We start from the raw sequence: 9,159 nt of genomic DNA on the forward strand, positions 1-9,159 counted from the left end.
TTTTTCAAAATATGATTCAATTCTATTTAATATTTCGCTCTTACCATGGGGGATTCGTGAACTAACTTCTTTTTTTCTCCTCTTGAACAAACCATTGAAAGTTAGCTTCTTAGGCATTATTCTAAATGTAAACCAAAGAAAATCAGATAGATATGTGCAAACAACTTGAAGGATGTAGTTCTCGTAGTATTTATAGTGTCATACTACGTCCCATTATGTGAAAAGAAACTCAAATTGTGCGTCATGATAAAGTAACATATTAGATAAATGAATAACGTTTTGAAAAGTAGTCAAGATTCGTGCGAATATGCAGGGTAGGGTGGGTGAAAATTGTGCGTCATGATAAAGTAACATATTAGATAAATGAATAACGTTTTGAAAAGTAGTCAAGATTCGTGCGAATATGCAGGGTAGGGTGGGTGAATTTTTATGCTTTTAATTGGTACTTTATTCAATGTTATAAATGATATGACATATATGCATTTTTACTGATATTTATTACCATCAACTGCCTTGTCTTTTCAGGCTATATGGAAGCCCCTACGCACCCGGGCCCTTTTGACTCCCGTATGCTTGTGAGGCAAGCTGACCACCGTAGTCTGATATTAAACCCCATCGAAATAATATTTACGGTATTAAAAGCAGAATAATAATATAGCATCAAGATACGGTAATTAACAAGAATAAAAGAGTGACAACGACACCAAGATTTTTACATGGAAAACTCTTTTGAATAAGAAAAAAAACTATGACCCCGAAACGAGCAACTAATATTATTATAGCAAAGAATTTTACGCTTTGTAGGTCCGAGTAAAATACTCCAAAGACCACTACAACACTCAAAAGAAATAACCCTCTTTTGATATTCCACCTCACTACAATATCGCTCACTCTCTATTTTTCTCTACACAGTCTATTTCTCATAATGCCTGAGAAATACTCTCTGCAACTATTATGTTGCTTCTCTTTCTGTGTCGTGAAATGAAGAAGCCGAAACTCTCCTCTTATAGGAGAAATAGCCTACCTCTTCAACCAATCAGAATGAAGGATTAGTTATAAATTTGCAATGCAAAATTTTTCTTTCTTCCTCCTAACAATTTAACATTTTCGTTATACAATGCAAAAGAAAATATGGCTGCCCATGTCAAAGAAATAAAGTTATCTTCCAGTCAGAAGATAGGGGATAGTGCTACGTGTGAGGAATTGATGTGTCGACGATAAGATGGTGAGTTTTGGAAACACAGAGAGAGACAGCCGTTACATGCACGGGTATGTCAGTACTTGCTGCAGGCAGGATTTTATGGTGTTGTGGTTGCTGGATACACAACACTTAATCATGATATGATAACACTGTTGGTGGAGAGATGGAGTCCACAGACACATACATTTCATCTTAGGACCGGTGAGGCTACGATTACGCTGCATGATATTATTGTATTGTACGGATTACCTATTGACGGAGATCCTGTGACGGGGTTGGATGAAACTAGGGACGCTGAAGAATGGCCTCCCTCGATGATGACACTTCTCGGTTGGGCACCGGATGATACTGAATTTCAGGGGGCAGGATTAGAATGTCATCATTGATTGGACATATAAAGTTACTGAATCTGATTACCGATGATACCACTGAGTATGAAGTCTAGCAGCTGGTTCGTTTATACATGATGTGGATCATTGGAGGCATGCTTGCGGTTGATACATCTGGTAACAAAGTTTGTTGATTTATCTACCGTTTCGTCAAGACCTGGACAATGTTGGGTGATACGCTTGGGGAGCAGCCACACTAGCTATACTGTATAAATTTCTTTGTCGTGCTTCACAGTGCAGGACTAGCACCATCGGCGGATTTCTGCCTTTGCTTCAGGTAATGATATTAAATTATTTATTTATCGGTCATTGTTTTAAATATATATTTTTAGTTTTAATTATGGCATGAAGGTATGAATATACGAGAGAATTTTGCTCTTCAGGCCGCAGTTGAGTGAGTCGACTATCCATATTCACACGCCTCCGCCGCTAGCTCGTAGACGAAAGACCCCATTGTGCCGTGATACAGTAGCAGCACATCTACTATATTTATGTCGTGATCAGTTGGATGCACTAGTGGCGCAACAGATACTAAAGACGTTTGGTTTATTTTATTTTTATTTGCTATGTGGATTAATTATGTATTATTTATTATTTATTATTTATTATTACATTTTGATACAGTTCTCATGGATGCCATATACTACTGAGATTATGGCTAACTTACCAGAGTATTGCCTAATTGGTGAAGATTTGTGGCGTGCTGTTGTACCTCTTATTTGCTGGGATGCAGTTGAATGGCACTATCCGGACATGGTGATGCGTCAGTTTGGTTTAGTCCAGTTCTCCCTAGGCCTATACAATGGGATCACATACACCTTCAGATGGACCGCAGGAGCCCACCTAATTTTGACTGGCAACAATTCTACTCCACTGAGGTACTACTATGGCATAACCGAAGAAGTTACATTGAGACATTAGAGATCCGAAGAGGGAATGAGGATGACACATCATATACACAATGGTATAATGTTATTACGCGTCACCTTGTCGGGCATCTTGATCACCAGTTCATACAGGGATATCAGACTTTTGCCGGAAAAAGTGAAGTTCTGGTATGTTTTATTATATTTTTATCGAAATTCACATGTTAATTGTTTATGTTTTAACTGAGTATTGATACGTAGGCTCGTGCCCGACATCGCGTACACAGGAGAACGTTGAGTGTCCAGGATAAGATGTTCGTGAGCTTGAACTTGAGTTGTCTCAGTTGACTTTGGATTCATTTAAGGCTGCAGGTGAACAAAGTAGGGGTAACATAGAGACAGAGTATCCACGTGGTGATACATATGCGGAGTCACATAATGTACTGAGGCGTAGAGGTGGCAGAGCAGGTGGACACGGTGGGCAGGAGATGCCCACGTAGATAGGGGTTTGCTAGTGACGCTCCTGGTTCACATGGCGCTCTTTCAGATGTCCCTTCATATGACCAGTCATGGAACGAGCAAGCACGGTCGGATACTATAGGTCATCTTCTACATGACATGCCAGCTAACATGTTTAGGGGTACACCTCCATGGTAGGATGAGATGAGCGATAGCGTCCCAAGCAGTCAGTACGCTAACCAAGTAGTTCTGTGTCGACCCTTGGGTCCAGAGTATTCATTTCAGACTCCATGCCCTACGGCACAGATGATGGTTTCTGAGTTTGTTCATTATTCACTTGCAGCATACCCACATCCATGGCAATATCTTCATATTGATCCAGTTCCCTTTTCATTTGGTGTTGGCCCAAGTGAAGGTTAATTTTGAATATTGACAAAGGAAGCTCAGGCATGAACCAGCTCCATCACTGGTAGACATAGACACGGGAAGATTCAAAGCATGTGAGATGCACATGCAGGAGATAAACGAAATCTGGCATAATAATAGATATCTCCTGATCGAAATGATTGTATAAATGATAAGGAGAAGTACTCCTTACCCAGCGAGAACATTATCCAAGATAAGGAAGGAGTTAGGAGTTGAGATTAACTAGAACTCTTCCACCAAGGAAGAGTAGCATTAGAACTCTAGTGATTTTCTACTCTACTAACACTATAAATCGTAGGATGTTCTCATTATGCAGGTAACGCACAAAAGCAGAAGTTAAATGTGAATTGAGAGCAAAATAGCAAGGCATTTTGCAAGCAATTCGTGTGTGATTCAAGTGTGCGAACCTGAAGCTACTTGAACCAGATAGAAGAACTAGTTCCAAGTGTCTGTCTTTTATTCTAGTTCAATTGTATTAGGTGTTTTCATATTGTACCTTTCAGCTTTATCTAGAGGCAGTTGCAATAGGTACTCAAAGTATTCAAGTTATAGTTAACTTGAAGTTGTCGCAACAGTTAGAGGCTGTGTGCCACAACGGGATTAGAGTTAATCCTAGGTTTACAAAAGTATTTTGTAAATGCAGTTTTTGGCTAAATGATTTAGTGAAGAGTTTTGGAAAAATCCTACTCGGAAGTAGGTCGTGGTTTTTTTTACCTTTTGAGCCATGTGTTTTCCACGTAAATTCCTCGTGTTCTTTAATTTCTGCATTTATTATTCCGCAATAGTAGTATAAGGAACATATAGAAGAACAAGGTCCTTCTATAATCTGTACATGCGAAAAATTGGACACCACACAAATCACCCCCCCCCTTTGTGTGGTATTGAAGTTAAAACATCAATTGGTATCAGAGCCAGATTATCCTTGAAGAGGCTAACACCTTAGGATAAGATCAAGATGAGTGCACCACCTAGAAATTGGGAAGGATAATCAACTGCTATGCTACCACTCTTCAATGGCCAATACTACTCCTGGTGGAAAATAGAATAAGAGACCACATCATAGGAGAGGACTTTGAGCTATGGGACATTGTCACTGATGGTCCCCTGGCTACTATGAAAAAGAATGCTGAAAGAGTAGATGTGCCAAAAACAAGAGCTGACTACACTGTTGAGGACTTGAGGAAATGGGAGTAAAATTCTAAGGCCAAGAAATGGCTCGTCTGTGGACTTGGTCCAGATGAGTACAACAAAATTCAAAAATGTACTACTGCTAAGGAAATTTGGGACACTATGCAGGTGGCTCATGAAGGAACACCTCAGGTGAAGAGGTTCAGAGGAACGTTACTATATTCTCAATATGAGAATTTTATTATGAAGGAAGGGGAAACCATCCAAGAGATGTATACAAAGTTCACCATACAAACAAATGAACTTAAGTCTCTTGGAAGGGTCATTTTTGAAGAAGACAGAGTTGAGAAGATTTTGACAAGGGTTTTGCCAGTCTCATGGGAGAGCAAAATCACTGCTATTCAAGAGTCAAAGAATATCGCCACTCTTAATTTGGATAAGCTAATTGGAAATCTCACTGCTTATGAACTTAGAAGGCGAACCATGAAGATGGATGTACCCAAGAAGGAAAGGAGTCTGGCACTCAGAATCACTGAAGGTTCTGATCTAGAGGAAGATGAAATGGCTATGATCACAAAGTACTTCAAGAAGTACCTAATAATAGGAAAGGATTCTTCGAGAAGTGGAAGTTACAACAAATCAAGGGTTACTGAAAACAGACCAATGAGGGCTGCTACAAGTGTGGGAAGACTGATCACCACATCAAAAACTGCCCTCAATGGAAAATTGAATGGAAGAAGGAAAGAGCTAAATGAAGAAACAGAAAGAAGGAACATGTTCATCCCAAGAAGAACAAAGAATCAACAAAGACTATGGTTGCTGCTGGGGGAGAAAGCTCAGATGAGGACTCAGATGATGAAGATGGAGATCAACAAGCACTTATGGCAATTGGAGAATCCGATGAGGAATCTGAAGTAAGTATAATCTATCTAAAAGACAAGATTAAGTTTTTGTCTAAAGAAAGGCTATCTGAGTTACTTCTAGATTTCATTGATGAATCTGAGGATATAAACAATGAAAAGGAACAGTTGTCTATGGAATGTGTGATTTTAAAAGTAAAGTGTAAGAACCTGGAACTTAGGGTTAGTGAGACTATAAGTGAAAATACTGCATTAAAGAACCAGGTTCATGCATTTGAATCAAATGTACTAGAACTTAGATCTGAAAACCTAAAACTGAAATTAAGAACAAGTAAGAAGACAACTGATTGCACACAACTCACTCTAGAAGAAAATGTAGGTAAACTAAAAGAAGAGTTGTATAAAAAGGATGAGCAGGTTAGAATTTTGAAGGAGGATTTAGGCAAAGTCAAGCATGAACTAGACAGAACTTGTAAATAGAACAGGTCCTCCGATGCACTTTCATGGCTACAAGAACATCATAATAGCAATAGAAGAGGACTTGGTTTTGGGAATCTCCCACCTAAATGGAATCCCAAAAGCAAGTACCTTACACTTCTTGAGAACAAGATTTGTACTCACTGTGGAAAACAGGTCACTATAAAAGTGAATGCAATGCAAAAGATAAGGCAAGTCAAAAGAACAAAGAATTTGTTCAAGGGAAGTATAGGCTACCAAGTTGGGCTAAAAAGAATATGATTCATCTTTTCACTTATAGAAAGGGACCCAAACTAGTTTGGGTTCCTAAGACTAACCCCTGATTTCCTTTTGCAGGTCCAAGTGAAGGGGAGTAGCCAAATATGGTACATGGATAGTGATTGCTAAAAGCATATGATAGGAAGCAAGAACCCGTTCCCTTCACTTGAGGACCTCAAAGGAGGTAATGTCTCCTTTGGAAATGGGAAGAAATGTGAGATCATTGGGGTTGGCAAGGTAGGTAAGACTGACTCTCACTCGATTGAGAATGTCTATTTGATAGAAGACCTAAAATACAGTCTAATTAGTATATCACAACTGTGTGATAGAGGTAACTTGGTAGCATTCACCTCTACTAAATGCTTTGTGATAAATCTTACCACTGACAAGATTGTTTTGTAGGGAAAAAGAGTGAACGATATATATGTTGTAGATCTGTCCAGACTGTCAGAAAATAAACTCACTTGCTTAAGTGTGTTGGACAATGATCCCCTCCTTTGGCACAAGAGACTTGGACATGCAAGTCTGAGTCAACTCAACAAATTAGTCTCCAAGGACTTGGTGATAGGACTGCCTAACATCAAGTTCAAGGAAGACAAAGTTTGTGAGGCTTGTGCAAGGGGAAGCAGGTAAGATCCTCTTTTAAATGCAAGAAAGTAGTAAGTACCACCAGAACGATGGAACTGGTTCATATGGATCTCTGTGGTCCAATGAGAACATTAAGCAGAGGTGGTAAAAGATATATGATGGTGCTTGTTGATGATTACTCTAGGTTTACTTGGACATTGTTTTTAACATCTAAAGATGAAGCATTTGACACGTTCACTTCTTTTGTTAGAAAAACTCAGAAACAACTAGGTAATCAACTTGCATCAATTAGGTTTGATCATGGCACTAAATTTAAAAATGCTAAATTTGCTGAATTTTGTGATGAGAATGGCATAGATCATAATTTTTATGCTCCTAGGACTCCATAACAAAATGTAGTAGTTGAAAGAAAGAATAGGACACTTGAAGATATGGGTAGGACTATGCTTCTTTCTAGTAAACTGCCCCATAGCTTCTGGGCAGAAGCTGTAAATACTGCATGCTACATCATAAATAGGTGCATGACCAAACCTCTTGTTGAGAGGACTCCCTATGAGTTACTTAAAGGTAGAAAACCAAATATATCTCATCTTAGGGCATTCGGATGCAAGTGCTTTGTGTACAATAATGGTAAAGACTCCCTATGCAAGTTTGATCCCAGAAGTGATGAGGGAGTATTCTTGGGATATTCTTCACATAGGAAAGCTTATAAAGTCTATAACAAAAGAACTATGTGTGCTGAAGATAGTATTCATGTAGTTTTTGATGAAACTAACATTCTTTCTGAGAGACAGGAACATGATGATGAAGCAATTGGGCTGGTAAGAAACTTAAATGAAACCACAGCCCAGACTGAAGCTGTACTGAAAGAAGGAACAGGTGATGGAATAGGTTCTTCCACCCAGAGCAACATGACAGGGGGAACAGAAGAAAGAGAAAATGATCCCCAAACCTCAATGAAACCTGTCTATGAACTTGTTCCACAACAACAAAACACTGAAGGAATATCAAGGGGAAACCAGTTGGTTGTGAAACCTTACAAGTATCAAAGTTCTCATCCCATTAAGAACATAATTACTGATCCAACCTCTGGAATCAAAACCAGATCTTCATTAAAGAATCTTTATGCTTTTGATGCTTTCTTATCTCTTATTGAACCTAAAAATGTTACCGAGGCGTTGCAGGATGCAGACTGGGTAAATGCAATGCAAGATGAACTCAACCAATTTGAAAGGAGTCAAGTTTGGCATCTGGTACCAAGACCCTTGGACAGATCAGTAATTGGTACAGGTCTTCAGAAACAAGCTTGATGAGGATGGAACAGTTACAAGGAACAAGGCAAGATTGGTGGTTCAAGGATATAGCCAAGAGGAGGGCATAGACTATGATGAAACCTTTGCTCCGGTTGCAAGGTTGGAAGCAATAAGACTCCTCATAGCCTTTGCTGATTACATGAAATTCACCCTTCACCAGATGGATGTCAAGAGTGCCTTTCTCAATGGCTATCTAAAGGAAGAAGTGTTTGTCAAGCAACCTCCGGGGTTTGAAAACATGTAGAATCCTGATCATGTGTACAAACTTAACAAAGCATTTTATGGGCTCAAGCAGGCGCCAAGAACATGGTATGAAAGATTATCAAAGTTTTTGCTTGATCATGACTACAAGAGAGGTAAAATTGACAATACTTTGTTCTTGAAAGAAAAAGGTAAAAATCTCTTGGTAGTTTAGATATATGTTGATGATATAAGCTTTGGAGCAACTACTGATACGTTAAGTAAAGAATTTGCTAAACTAATGGGGAGTGAATTTGAAATGAGCATGATGGGAGAGATTAATTTCTTTTTAGGCTTATAAATTTAACAAAATTCAAATGGAATTATGATCCATCATCAGATGTATGTAAAATAGTTGCTTAAAAGGTTTAAAATGGAAGACTCCAAAGAAATTGACACTCCTATTGCAATAGCTACAAAGTGGGATATATATGAACTTGATTCTTCTGTTGATCAGAAGTTGTATAGGGGATTGATTGGCTCATTGTTGTATCTCACTGCTAGTAGACGTGACATTGTTTTCAGTGTAGGCATTTGTGCAATATTTCAGGCAAACCCGAAGGAGTCTTACTTGACTACTGTCAAGAGAATTTTGAGATATCTAAAAGGCACCACTGGTCTTTGTCTTTGGTATCCAAAAGGTAGTAATTTCAATCTTGTGGGATATGATGATGCTGATTATGCAGGTTTTCTTATGGATAGAAAGAGCACATCAAGTATGGCACACTTTTTTGGCTCATGTCTTGTGTCTTGCGCCACCAAAAAGCAAAATTCATTGGCCTTATCTACTGCTGAAGCTGAGTATGTTGTCGCTGCCTCATGTTGTGCTCAATTGTTATGGATCAAATAGCAATTAATGAACTTTGGAATTGATGTTGGTTGTATCCCTATTTTCTGTGATAACACTAGTGCAATTAGTATGACCAAGAACCTGGTTCATCATAAGAGAACTAA

At 38.7% G+C, this 9,159-nt stretch overlaps 1 long non-coding RNA gene across 1 annotated transcript; it reads left to right on the forward strand.

Annotated features, from left to right (window-relative positions):
• Positions 1 to 982: 982 nt before the first annotated feature.
• Positions 983 to 3,059, forward strand: LOC107786073 (uncharacterized). The gene is made up of 3 exons (XR_012695138.1): positions 983 to 1,867; positions 1,974 to 2,645; positions 2,718 to 3,059. It is a non-coding gene; the product is annotated as an uncharacterized LOC107786073 (long non-coding RNA).
• Positions 3,060 to 9,159: the final 6,100 nt, after the last annotated feature.

The sequence above is a fragment of the Nicotiana tabacum genome, chromosome 9 (genome assembly GCF_000715075.1).
Source record: "Nicotiana tabacum cultivar K326 chromosome 9, ASM71507v2, whole genome shotgun sequence".
NCBI lineage: Eukaryota > Viridiplantae > Streptophyta > Magnoliopsida > Solanales > Solanaceae > Nicotiana > Nicotiana tabacum.